The sequence below is a fragment of the Peromyscus maniculatus genome, chromosome 2 (assembly GCF_049852395.1).
Source record: "Peromyscus maniculatus bairdii isolate BWxNUB_F1_BW_parent chromosome 2, HU_Pman_BW_mat_3.1, whole genome shotgun sequence".
Taxonomy (NCBI): Eukaryota; Metazoa; Chordata; class Mammalia; order Rodentia; family Cricetidae; genus Peromyscus; species Peromyscus maniculatus.
In genome coordinates, this window is record NC_134853.1 from 117,129,633 (window position 1) to 117,143,897 (window position 14,265).

The 14,265-nt window shown below is 39.7% G+C and overlaps 1 pseudogene; it reads right to left on the bottom strand.

Moving 5' to 3' along the window:
• Positions 1-4,674: 4,674 nt before the first annotated feature.
• On the bottom strand, positions 4,675-5,427 carry LOC107400838 (small ribosomal subunit protein eS6 pseudogene; annotated as a pseudogene).
• Positions 5,428-14,265: the final 8,838 nt, after the last annotated feature.

Here is a 14,265-nt window from a genome sequence, read left to right on the forward strand (position 1 = left end):
AAAGAAAGAAACATTTGGAAAGATTTATGAAATTTTTTTCTGTTGGAAATATGATATACCAATAGGCCAATTTATTCTTTTTCTTGGGATATTTTCTCTGGAATGATCATTTTCATTCAGATGTCTCATTTTTCCAGTGGTCTTCAGATGCCTTAGTTGAATGCCTTCATTCCTCTGAAAAGACAAAACCAAAATCCTGTCCCAACCCTAAGTCTGGAGAGTTTCCTTTTTCACAGGTTATATCTGATCATGTGGAAGGAATTTTAGTATTATATGTTAATTTAGATTGAATAGTCAACTAGTTCCTTTTCTAATCAAGAGGTGCCTCCTGTTCAAATCTAATCTTTATTATTTTTCATGCTATCCTTAGCTTTTCTTCTCTGGTGGAAACAAAAGCAAAACCTTTTCCACCAATGTAACACATATCCTAGTTTCCATTTGTTGGTCAACATATCTTTAAAGTATACAGGCTGATTTAATTCAGGAGATTTTTCTATTATCCAAATGTCTCTCTGCAGCTGTCCTTCCTTTCTCATTCACATTAAAAAATTTTAAGTTAATAAAGCATTGCGCAATCTATCTCTGGAGGTCTTTATATGCCTTTCTGTTTATTAAGCATATCTTTTAGAGTTTGATTAGATCCTTCTACTGATTGCCCTGTATGGTTGTGTGGTCTATCTATAATATGCTTTATGTCATAATATGAAAAAAAATGGTTTCATTTTACTAGATACATATGCTGCAGTATTGTCAGTCTTAATTTGTACAGGTATCCCCATGATGACCATAACTTCTAACCCATTATTTTACAAGGTATGGAGTATGAGATCAGAATACAACCTAATTACAACACACTAAATATAGTAAGTATAAGCATTCTGGGGGCCTTAGCCTGAGGCCTGAAAGCGATGGGACCCACAACCAAGTATCATGTCATTGGAATGAATCAGGACCTTTGGAAAGACACTCACTGTGACTCCTAGTGGAAATTTCCACCCATTAAACACGTCTCCTTTTTTTTTTTCTAAGTTCACTGGATATGCTATAAAGAATAAGTCTCTTTCCCACTCAAGAATTATACAAACACGCCGGGCGGTGGTGGTGCACGCCTTTAATCCCAGCACTCGGGAGGCAGAGCCAGGCGGATCTCCGTGAGTTCGAGGCCAGCCTGGGCTACCAAGTGAGCTCCAGGAAAGGCGCAAAGCTACGCAGAGAAACCCTGTCTCGAAAAACCAAAAAAAAAAAAAAAAAAAAAAAAAAGAATTATACAAACACTTTGTGAATGTAATATATAACCATCATTCCTCACTTAGTTTTGGACAATGTACTTAACACCTTTATGCTCTTCTTTTCTGCCTGACCCCTAGTGTACAAAGTTGTCTCAAGAAGTGAATCTTCTCACCACCACCCTCTTACAAAGTGACATAGATCAACCATACTGCAGTGAATACTTCAAATAAGGCAAAACCTTGGAGATCTTAGAATAGAGAAAGCAATTGGTCTGGCTAGATATGGATTGGTTGCTTGCACAAAGCAGAGGCCTAGGAAAGCACAGGCTTGAGGCAAAGCTGTCTTGGTAACTCTGTAACAAAGAAGGCTTCCTGAGAGGAAAAGCTGAGCAGTTGTGGAAAGGTGCTCCAGAGGTCTTCTCCTCATACTAAGACTTTGTTCCCTTGAGCTCATTCAAGCCTGAAGGGTCAACTCATGGGCTGAGCACCAAAAGAGAAAGATGAGGAATCTTATCATGGCGTGCTCAAAGAATCTCACACCTTTGTCACATAATCAAAATCAGTGCAGTATCTTTTAGAAATAATACTGTAGCCACCTACTCCTAGACTTTCACAGATTTCTTCCAACATGCAACTTTAATTCTCTATATGATCTTAAATCTTGGCATTCTAGAGATGCTACAAAGCCCATGGAAGTCTCTCATTTGGTGAAAGGATCCATGCCCCAACTTTGTACCTACCCTACTCTACATATGAATTGGGCGATAAAAATTTACCTCCTGACATTTAAAGTAGTTATCAGAGGCATGACCCACAAGGGAGCCAGGACCCTCCCAAACTCCTGTAATCATTAGAAGCTGGCCGACCTCAGATACATGAGGGTCAACATTTATTTACATCAGAGAGTTTTCTGAATGGTAGGCCCTGCATGACAGGCTAAGATTAGATGCCGAGAGCTGCTGGTAGCAATGGCTTTACCAGAGGCCATGAGAACATACAGCAGATGACAACTGATGTTCAACAAGTCGATCTATCAGACAAATAATTCTCTGATGGGAGGCCCCCACTTATAGCAAAGACCATGGAGGTCACTGACTCTGATTTGGTTTGTTTCTGTCTGTAATTTTTCTCATATGCCACTACTTTTCTTCCCTAAAAAATTACTATGGGTGTTTTCTCACTGCTTGTGTGTTATTCTCATGTAAATATTCCATATATTGGGCACACATACAGCTATAGATGGTCAGGAAGATAATTTCTGTTTAAGCTGTATAATTCTGATGAATAGAAATAATACTAGGATATTTTCATTATTCAGACTGACATAGGAAAGTAATTGAATTCTTAGTCACAAAGATAGTTTATTTTAGATTTCAGAATAAATTCAAAACAAATGAGCTGCCCCTGGAGATGAATAAACAAGGACAAATTCCCAGGTGTTTATTGCTGAATCAAGGACAGACATAAGCAACTTTGGTAGACATAGTTGTCTGCAGGAATTGACTTTCTGCATGTATCACTACCATTCATGGTTTAGCCAACAAACTGTTTATTATTTAGGTCCTGAATTTCACTGTCATTCTCTGTATGAGAGCCCTGACTAACTCAGAACTATATGCATGGCCAAGCATTGCTCACTGGCTGGTCAGCATGACCTCCCTAGTCTGAGAGAAACTGTATGACTTATCATGTATTATGAGAATGGATTCACCCCTGAAAATATAACATATAATTATCTGGAGTTTGACTGGAGGTGTGTGTGTGTGTGTGTGTGTGTGTGTGTGTGTGTGTGTGTGTGTGTCTGTGTGTCTGTGTGTGTTGAAAGGGATATGTAGCTGTATGTGTAGAGAGAGCTGAGGAGAGAGGATGAGTAGCTAAGTAGAGAGAGAACAAGAGAGATTTTCAGAGAGGATTTTTTCCAGATGAAGTACAAGAGAAAGTTACCATCAGAAAGTGGGTGTTTCCTTATTTCCACCCCAGATGGAAAATGTCTAGTCCTTGCCACATTTACAGATTTTTTTTTTGCATGCCCTAGTCCTCCCTGGAAGCTGGCCCTCCAGTTAGCAATAATTAACCACACAAAATGCAGGAAGATCCATCAATGTTACAGGATATTACAGTCTTTGCCACTACTGAGGGAGGTTAAGAAACATGGAGGAATTCAGTTCTCCATCAATAAGAGGGATTAGTCTAAAAGGCTTTTTCCTGTGCTCCAAGCCAGGCCTCACTACCCTACCTAAATGAGCCAATAATAAGAGCTAAATTAAATGTGGAAAACATTAAAAAGATATTTATTAGATTTGGCCATATTTGAAAGAGGGACAAAGAGATCCAGAAACCCCCTGCCTGAGTCATCCTCAGGGTCCTATAGTGAGATGAAAGTTTAACTAGAGAGCCAAGGATCTGCAAATGCAAGTAGTCTCAGTCAAGGTGTGGCCCCACCTACTATCTTCATTTTTGCCAAGTCTTTTATAGAAGGAGATATAAAATGTTCCAATATATGTCCCTTTATTCATACAGACAGTAAACAAGATACCCCTAGACTGCATCAATTTGACCCAAGCCTTAAAAAGGAAATACATGCTGTTTGCACTAGAGTCTGGCCTAATCTCAGACAGGAGGATAAACAGTGCCCTCTAATGGAAAATATCAATCAGTATTATCTTTCTTCAGGGGAGTCACTCACTCATTAAGGTTGCAGGTTGTGTGCATCCACCTGCAGATAGGCTGACTTAGGTTTAGACTTTCAAAAGTTGGTCCTGAGGCCCACACTAATCAGAGTTGATCTCAAGTTAGACCTGGATAAAAGAAAATACTATCATTTTGTTTCTCCTTGATTGTGAGTGCCAAAATACTCATGACCCTATAACATTTAGAAACCACAAAAGGTGATGTGTCAAAATCAATTGTTCTGTCTCTAAAACACTTAAAAAATACTTTCTATAACTTGTTAGCCTCTGTTCCCAGTGCATAACCAGGCAGATGGTACTAGACAAACCTATATTGGTTATAGAAGGACATGATATAAATTGGAAAGAATGATACAAACTGTAATTTGGACTTGCAATATTCTAATCTCTCCATATTCACTGACAACCTTATCAGATGATCAAATTTGTAGACAGTTCAATAAAAGGTTTGGTTCACCTATGCTCTGTGACTAAGTCCAATTAACACATTGATTGGACAAGTTGGGCATTGGTAGAACAGTACTTTGTTCTTTCATTGCTGTCCTGTCTGAGGTGAATGGTCATTTGTCTACATCTTCCCAGGAAAAATTAATATAATATCTTTTTTATATTGTGCTTACATGAAAAATGGATATGCAGTTATCTTTATTGCATCCTGACTTTCACTCCTCTAGGTGTATGCTCAGGAGTGGAGTAGCTAGATTATACCTAAGTTCTATTTTTAGGTTTTTTTAAGGTATTATTTGTTACCCTAAAGACTTATTTTTGACTGGACTCAGACTTAGAAGTAGCAGCTCTCAGAGAGGACAGCCTATGTCTCTTGGCGATCTGTTCCTGGAGCTTTTCTTTGGCTTCCTTCATTCTCTTGGCCAAAAGTTTAGCACATTCTGCATCCTCCTCCTTATTTTTCTCTGTTCGTTGTTTCTTTAGAGCAATATGATGCTATTTTTGTTGCAGCACACGTGGAGTAACAAGACGCTGAATCTTGGGTGTTTTGGTCTTGGACTTCTTACCTTCTTTTTTTAATTGCTTTCTGACCGTGTACCGGCAGGCATCATCTTCTTTAGAGAGATTAAAAAGCTTTCAGATTCTGCTAGCTCTTTTAGGTCTCAACCGATGAGGCACAGTAGTATCTGTCAGTCCAGGAATATCCTTCTCTCTTTTCTTTACAATAACCAAGTTGAGAACACTGAGATTTGCATCCATGATGCATCCTCGAACAGACTTGCACTTCCTCTCTCCAGTTCTCTTTGGTCTATAACAAGAATGCCCCTTACTCAACAGCAGGCACACTCTGCCGTGGGTCAACACACCTTGCTTCATAGGAAATCCTTGTTTGTCATTTCCACCACTGATTCGGACCACATAACCCTTCCACGCTTCACCCAGAGCATCAGCAACCACTTCTGTGGCCAGGCGCTTCTTATAGAACATATAAGCTTGCGCTCATTGTCCAGTTCAATGAGTTTCTGATAGCCGGTGGCAGGGAAGGAGATATTCAGCTTCATGTTGACACAGCCGACTGCCTAGGAGGTGCCACGAAAAAGAGCCTATTTTTAGTTTTTTAAGGATCTTGTATATTTATGTCTGTAAGGGGTAGATTAATTATTTACATTCATTATCACCAACAATCATTAAAGTTTCTATAGCTGTGGTGACATGAAGATCATCTAAAAAGTCAAATGTGTACCCACCTCAAATTGGATATTAAACTATTGAAAGAATTGTCCCTAAGGGATTAGCATTTCTCCAGAAAAGTCGTGCTGGGAGAAAGATGAAGAGGAACTTATATCCTGACAACTTGACAGACTACTTCGTAGGAGACACTGATCTCCAGACAACTATACTTAATGATGGGGGGTATTAAGCCTTGGCCAGTCTTGCCTAGTTGTGAGCATTTCTTGTCTTACACTTAAACCTCAACCTGATGATAGGAACAAAGATGGATTTGGGCAATCACTGGACCTCTTTACTCTTCTTCCTGGCATAGCCACATTGAATGAATCTCCTTTTTCTGTGTGCCTGTTCAATTGTCCTATTGAGGACAGGTGTAGCAGGAATCTTAAAAGTTCTTATTAATAAAATCAAACCCAGAGCCAAATATTGGGGTGAAATGCTGGAAGATCAGAGAGACAGAACAAGCCACAGCTATCTTACCTCGCCAGATCCTCAGCTGGTCTTGTCTCCTCAGACTGGAGGCCTCTGAGTCCTCATCCAGAATGGGTCTCAGCTGAACTGCTGCTCAAAAGCCTGAAATGCTTAGCCAGGCCAAATGCTTAACCAGGCCAAATGCTTTTAGTTTCTGGTCCTCACGCCTCATGTACCTTTCTGCTTTCTGCCATCACTCCCTGGGATTAAAGGCTTGCTTTCTGGGGTTAAAGGAGTGAGTCACCATGCTTAGCTGTATCCTTAAACACATGGATTTCTGCCTCTGGAATGCTAGAATTAAAGGCGTGTGCTATCACTGCCTAACTTCTATGTTTAATATTTTGGCTGTTCTGTCTCTGACCCCAGAGAAGTTTATTAGGGTTCACAATATTTTTTGGTGAACACAATACCACCATAGACAGGTGACCAAGTCTAGAGTCTTAAGGCTGCCAGAGCCTGAGGCTCCAGTGCTCACAAACTCAGTAACAGTTCATTACCAACATAGGTTGCTTTTGTTTTAGAGATGATAGACATTCTGACTTGGGTAACATGGCATCTCAGTGGAGTTGTTATTTGTATTTTCAGGGGCTAAACATGTGGAAAACATTTTTTATATATTTAAGCATTTGTATTTCTTCTTTTGAGACACATCTGTTCAGCTTATTGTGCAATTTATTGGGTTGTTTCTTAGTACTTTATATAGTCTAGTCATTAACCACCTGCTAAGTGAATAGCAGACAAATTTTTTTCTAGTCCCTTCATTGGTTACTTATCTCTTTTGTTGTACATTCCACCAGTATGTCTGACAGCAATATGTATATTCAAAATAAACACTCATGCCTCTCTTTTTGGATATCAAATTATTAAAACCATGGACCCCAAGAAATTAGAATTAACCCAGAAATCTCATACTGGAGAAGACAGATCTGAAGACCTGATGTCTGGCCAGAGAAGAAAATTCCCTTTCAGAAAAGGATCTTGTCTCCTGGAGAAAGATTTACAACTTTTCAGTTGAACTTACTAAGAGACTTCGATCTGAGACAATGATGGGTGGAACCACATCTTGGCTAGACACTTAGCTAGCAATATCTCTTGCCTCATATTTAAATGTTAGCTTCATTTCAGGACCTCAATAATGGGTGTGGGATAGGAATTACCTAGATCTCTCTGTCCCTTTTTTCGTTGTGACCAAATTAAATAAATAAATTTTCTGCCTTTTACACATTTTTTTTTATGTTTGTTTGGATTTGTTTGTATGTTCTGGTTTTGGTTTTTTGAGGCGTGGTTTCTCTGTGTGACATCTCTGACTGTCCTGGAACTCACTTTTTAGATCAGGCTGGTCTTGAATTTACATAGATCCACCTGCCTCTGTCTCCCAAGTGCTGAGAGGCATGGGCCACCAAGCCTAACTTGCTTTTTACTATTAATTGGTTTGTTTAACTGGTTTATCTAGGACATGTAGCCAACCCTGCATGTTGATGCACATGTTATCATTTGTCTGTAGCAGTGTGGATTTAAGTCTGGGTCCTCTATTCTATTCTATGTTCAACACATATATTTTGTGTCAATACCATGCTTATTTTGTTACTGTGGCTCAATAGTATAATTGTACTATGGTACCTTCAGCAAGTGCTCTCTGTTCAGGATTGCTTTGACTTACTGGCCTTTTGTGCTTCCATAGAATTTTATGACTTTTTCCCCTATATCTATATAGGTATTGTTGGCATTGTCAAGGAGAGCACACAGATTGATTTTGATAATACAACAAATTTCAAAATACTGATTATTCTAGTCCATGAACATGAAGGGTCTTTCCATTGTCTAGCATCTTCTTTAATTTCTTTCTTCTTAGCTTTGCAACATCTTCACTCCATTCCTTGATGCGGTTATTCCTAGGGACAGGTCTGACTGTTTCTGATGTTAATTGTGGTAGGAATTATTTCCCTAAAGTTAGCACCAGCCTTTCTATGTTAAGCAATTGCCTCTGGGGACAAGCAACCCCTTAGGCTTTCTTGTTTCACAGGTTGGCTGCTTACTAGGTGGGATGTTGCTCTTGGGCACCCTTGCCTTTGTTTCAGTGCAGAGCAGCAAGCCTCTCTTTAAGATTGCTAACCTTCTTAACTTAACAGCCTATCTTTCAGCATATGCCTTGACTCTACCATTAAGCCTCCTAATATTCTTTTGCTCTCCAAACTATGCTTTGTACTTATTTCTGGGCTACTTCATCCTTTTCATGGTAGCCCTGAAGAAGAGTTATTTTAATAACCACAGACTCAATATCAGGCTGTTTTGAAATTTCCTCTGTCATGGTAATGAATCCATTGCTTTTAAATCTAGCTTGACATAAGTTCTGATGACAAAGATAGATGGCAGCCAGACTCTGACAAAACATCATACAAAGAGCCTCCTCTAGCCTAGTTGTAGTTATAGACCTTGCTTCTGTTTGAAACCTCGTGAGCTGTACTCTCACTGCATATTATACACATTACTACTGTCTTCTGGGATCCTACTAGAATAGCGTCCGAAGCTCTGATTACAGTAATGAATCATTTTTGCTAGTTGCAAAATCCATTATCTTCCCCATTTCCCCCAAAAGAAATGTATCTTCTTCCTATCAAAAGGCTAGTTCCAGTATCAATTTTAGTAACATTCCCTTGTTGTAACAGAACTACGTGACCGAAGACAACTTAGGAATTAAAGAGTTTATTTTAGCTGTGTTTCCAGAGGGAGACTCCGATATTGCAGAGAAGACATGACAGCAGGGACCAGAGCCAGAAACTGAAAAAAATCACATTTCCATGAACATGAAGAAGCAAAGGGAGCAAACTGGAGTGAGCCAAGGCTATAAACACCCAAAGCCCATCCCCAGAGACATTCTTTTCCTAGCAAACCTCTACCTCCTAAAGGTTTTATAACTTTCCCAATCACCACCATCAACCAGAGACCAAGTGTTCAAATACGTGAGCCTATGAGGGATATTTCTCATTTAAACCACCACAGATACCAATAGTGCCCAAGTATTCTCGGTCTGCTGTCCTCCAGTAGTATTTCTGCTCTGCATGTTTCTTCATATGCCATATGACTGAGAGTATCCTTTGGGACTCCTGATCTGCATGGAGTCCTAGAATTGAGTAGTAAGGGAGCCAAGAAAGCTGGGGAGTGGGCTATACCTTGCCCAATCATCCAGATGTCTACACCATCTTACAACCCTCAATCCAGGTTGTGTTAGCCACTGTTGCTGGTCAGGTTGGTGTTGCTGATCTCTGATAGACAAATTTAGCCTTCAGCCTGTGGGTCCATTTATGGAACTTAACATACCCCGATCCTGATACTTCTGAATTGAAGTTTAGATTGGTCCCAGAATTGGGAGAGTCAGAAGATGGACCCCAGCAACTCCTAACAAGTCCAGCTTGTCTATCTTGCTCAGCTGGTCACATAAATAAGACTTCATGAATAGAAAGAATAGGTTTATTCAATGTACACACATTGAGAGGAAGATCAAAGAGGTCCAGTGTCCCCAACTCCAAATCCACCTTTAGAGTTCTAACATGAGGTTTGAATTAAATATGGGTCCAGGGATATGCATAGCTAGGTAATGATGGGATCCCACTCATGGTCATTGTCTTGGATCTAGTCTCTACTCTAAGGTGGCTTGACAAGTTGTCAGTACCAAGTGAAATCCCTTTCTGGGAGACAAATCCCTTCTCTTTCTGGCATGTAGCTCCTAGTCTTTTCCTTCCTGTAGAAGGTTCATTTCCTTACAAAGCAAAATCTCAGTAGTTTGATAATGAAAAGAGGTGCCCAAAATGTCTCCTGAATATCTTCATTCCTGCCAAGATGGTTACATTTCCCTACTCAGTTTTTCTCATTAAGTTTTGTGGTGAGACTTCTCTCCTGGACCAGGGGTGAGTACCTGGGTTCAACCTGGACCCCATCCCTGGGCACCAGCCACTCCGGGAAGACCTGCCCAACTTGGCACCAGGTTCTGGCCACCGGGCAGCTCCCCTTCTAGCCCCACCGGGAGGGATCCCCTTTTCCAAGCCCCCCGGCAGCCCCTGCAATCTCCGCGCCCTGCCCCCACGCCCATCTGCCTGAGACCACAGCCACTTCCTGAGACTTAGAGACCGGCCCCCAGCTCCCAGCCTGTCCCCGACTGCCATTCTGGACCAGAGCCTGCCCCGGACTTCCCTTCTGGACCAGAGAGTTGGACAAGAGAACTCCCTTTTGGACAAGAGAGAGAGTCTTCCTGAATCTGTCAGCTCTTTGTGAAACAAGTACACTGATAAGACTAAGAAGGAACCACAAGGAGATGGGCAGACGTCAAGGCAGAAGTACATACAACAAAATGAAGAGCAATACAGCATCACCAGAACCTAGCCCACCTCCAACATCTAGACCTGAACACCAAAAACTGGAAGAAGCAGAAGAAAGTAGCCTTATGAGTAACTTCATGAAGAAGGTAGAGGCTTGTGTAGAGGAAAAGACAAGAAAATTGGAAGAACACTGTAAACAACTAGAGGAAAGGGCAAACAAATTAGAAGAAAACAATAAAGCCCTCCAAGAAAACAATAAAGCCCTCCAAGAAAACAATAAATTCCTGGAAGAAAACAATAAAGTCCTGCAAGAAAACAATAAAGCACTGAAAGAAAATCATGAAAAAGTAATGAAACAAACAAAGGAAACAGTCCAAGAACTGAAAAGGGAAATTGAAAAAATAAAGAAGACACAAACAGAGGGAATGCTGGAAATAGAAAACCTGAGTAAAAGATCGGGAACTTCAGATGCAAGTATAACCAACAGAATGCAAGAGATGGAAGAGAGGATTTCTGGCATTGAAGACACAGTAGAAGAAATAGTTTCATCAGTCGAAGGAAACACTAAAGCCAACAAAGTCATGAACCAAAATGTCCAAGAAATTTGGGACACCATGAAAAGACCAAACCTACGAATTATAGGGATAGAAGAAGGTGAAGAATACCAACTCAAAGGCACAGAAAATATATTCAACAAAATTATAGAAGAAAACTTTCCCAACTTAAAGAAGGAAATGCCTATGAAGATACAAGAAGCCTATAGAACACCAAACAGACTAGACCCCCAAAAAAAGTCCCCTCGACACATAATAATTAAACAACTAAATGTACAGAATAAAGAAAGAATATTAAGAGCAGCCAAGGAAAAAGGCCAAGTGACCTATAAAGGTAAACCCATCAGAATAACACCCGACTTCTCAATGGAGACTTTGAAAGCCAGAAGGACCTGGACAGATGTAATGCAGACACTAAGAGACCATGGATGTCAGCCCAGACTAATATACCCAGCAAAACTTTCAATCATCATAGACGGAAGGAACAAGACATTCGAAGACAAAGCCAGATTTAAACAATACCTATCCACAAACCCAGCCCTACAGAAAGCACTAGAAGGAAAATTCCAACCGAGGGAAGTCAGATACACACTTGAAAACACAGGCAATAGATAAAGCCACAACAGTAAACCCCAAAGAAGAGAAGTACACACACACTACCACCAAAAATAACAGGGATGAAGAATCACTGGTCACTAATATCTCTTAATATCAACGGGCTTAATTCACCTATAAAAAGACATAGACTTACAGAATGGATACGAAAGCAGGACCCATCTTTCTGCTGCATACAAGAAACACATCTCAAATTCAAAGACAGACACTACCTAAGAATAAAAGGCTGGGAAAAGACTTTTCAATCAAATGGTCTTAAGAAACAAGCAGGGGTAGCCATCCTGATATCCAACAAAATAGACTTCAAACTAAAATCAATCAAAAGAGATCAAGAAGGACATTACATCCTTGTCACAGGAAAGATCGACCAAGATGAAGTTTCAATTCTGAACATATATGCCCCAAACACAAGGGCACCCACATATGTAAAAGAAACATTACTAAAGCCTAAACCACATATAAAACCCCACACATTAATAGTGGGAGATCTCAACACCCCACTTTCACCACTGGACAGATCTCCCAAATCGAAACTTAACAGAGAAATAAAGGACTTAACTGATGTCATGACCCAATTGGACCTAATAGATATCTACAGAACATTCCATCCTAACAAGAAAGAATATACTTTCTTCTCAGCACCCCATGGAACTTTCTCTAAAATCGACCACATACTTGGCCACAAAGCAAATCTCAACAGATACAAAACAATCAGAATAACTTCCTGTGTTCTATCAGACCACCATGGTTTAAAGCTAGATTTCAACAACAACAAAAACTACAGAAAACCTACAATCTCATGGAAACTGGATAATGCTCAACTGAATCACCAATGGGTTAAGGAAGAAATAAAGAAAGAAATTAAAGACTTCCTAGAGATCAATGAAAATGAAGACACCACATACCCAAACTTATGGGACACTATGAAAGCAGTGTTAAGAGGGAAATTCATAGCACTAAATGCCCACATAAAGAAGTTGGAGAAATCCCACACTAGTGAATTAACAGCACATCTGAAAGCTCTAGAACAAGAAGAAGCAAAGCCTCCCAGGAAGAATAGACGCCAGGAAATTATCAAAGTGAGAGGTGAAATTAATAAATTAGAAACTAAGAGAATAATACAAAAAAATTAATGAAACAAAGAGTTGGTTCTTTGAGAAAATCAACAAGATAGACAAGCCCTTATCCAAACTAACCAAAAGACAGAGAGAGAGAATCCAAATCAACAAAATCAGAAATGAAAAGGAGGATATAACAACAGACATTGAGGAAATCCAGAGAATTATAAGGTCATATTTCAAAAACCTCTACTCCACAAAACTGGAAAACCTAAAAGAAATGGACATTTTTCTGGATAGATACCACATACCTAAGTTAAATCAAGACCAGATAAACTATTTAAATAGTCCAATAACCCCTAAGGAAATAGAAACAGCCATTAAAGGTCTCCCAACCAAAAAAAGCCCAGGACCAGATGGTTTCAGCGCAGAATTCTACCAGATCTTCAAAGAAGAGTTAATACCAATACTCTCTAAATTGTTCCACATAATAGAAACAGAAGGAACATTACCAAACTCCTTCTATGAGGCTACAATTACCCTGATTCCTAAACCAAACAAGGATGCAACAAAGAAAGAGAACTACAGACCGATCTCCCTCATGAACATTGATGCAAAAATACTCAATAAAATACTGGCAAACAGACTCCAAGAACACATCAGAACAATTATCCACCATGATCAAGTAGGCTTCATCCCAGGGATGCAAGGGTGGTTCAACATATGAAAGTCCATCAATGTAATACACCATATAAACAAACTCAAAGAAAAAAACCACATGATCATCTCACTAGATGCAGAAAAGGCATTTGACAAAATCCAACACCCCTTCATGATAAAAGTGTTGGAGCGATCAGGAATACAGGGAACATACCTAAACATAATAAAGGCAACATATAGCAAACCAACAGCCAACATCAAATTAAATGGAGAGAAACTCAAAGCAATTCCACTAAAATCAGGAACGAGACAAGGCTGTCCACTCTCCCCATACTTATTCAATATAGTACTTGAAGTTCTAGCCAGAGCAATAAGACAACATAAGGAGATTAAGGGGATTCAAATTGGAAAGGAAGAAGTCAAGCTTTCCCTATTTGCAGACGACATGATAGTATACTTGAGTGACCCCAAAGATTCCACCCAGGAATTGATAAAGCTTATAAACACCTTCAGCAACATAGCAGGATACAAGATCAACTCAAAAAAATCAGTAGCCCTCCTATATACAATGGACAAAGAAGCTGAGAAGGCAATTAGAGATACATCACCCTTTACAATAGCCAAAAATGACATAAAATACCTTGGGGTAACACTAACCAAGCAAGTGAAGGACCTATATGACAAGAACTTTAAGTCCCTGAAAAAATGGCAATCTTACCAAAAGCAATTTACAGATTCAATGCAAACCCCATCAAAATACCAACACAATTCTTCACAGACCTGGAAAGAACAATACTCAACTTCATATGGAAAAACAAAAAACCCAGGATAGCTAAAAGAAACCTGTACAATAAAACAACTTCTGGAGGCATCACAATCCCCGACTTCAAGCTCTACTATAGAGCTACAGTAATAAAAACAGTCTGGTATTGGCATAAAAACCGACATGTGGACCAATGGAATCGAATTGAAGACCCTGACATTAACCCACACACCTA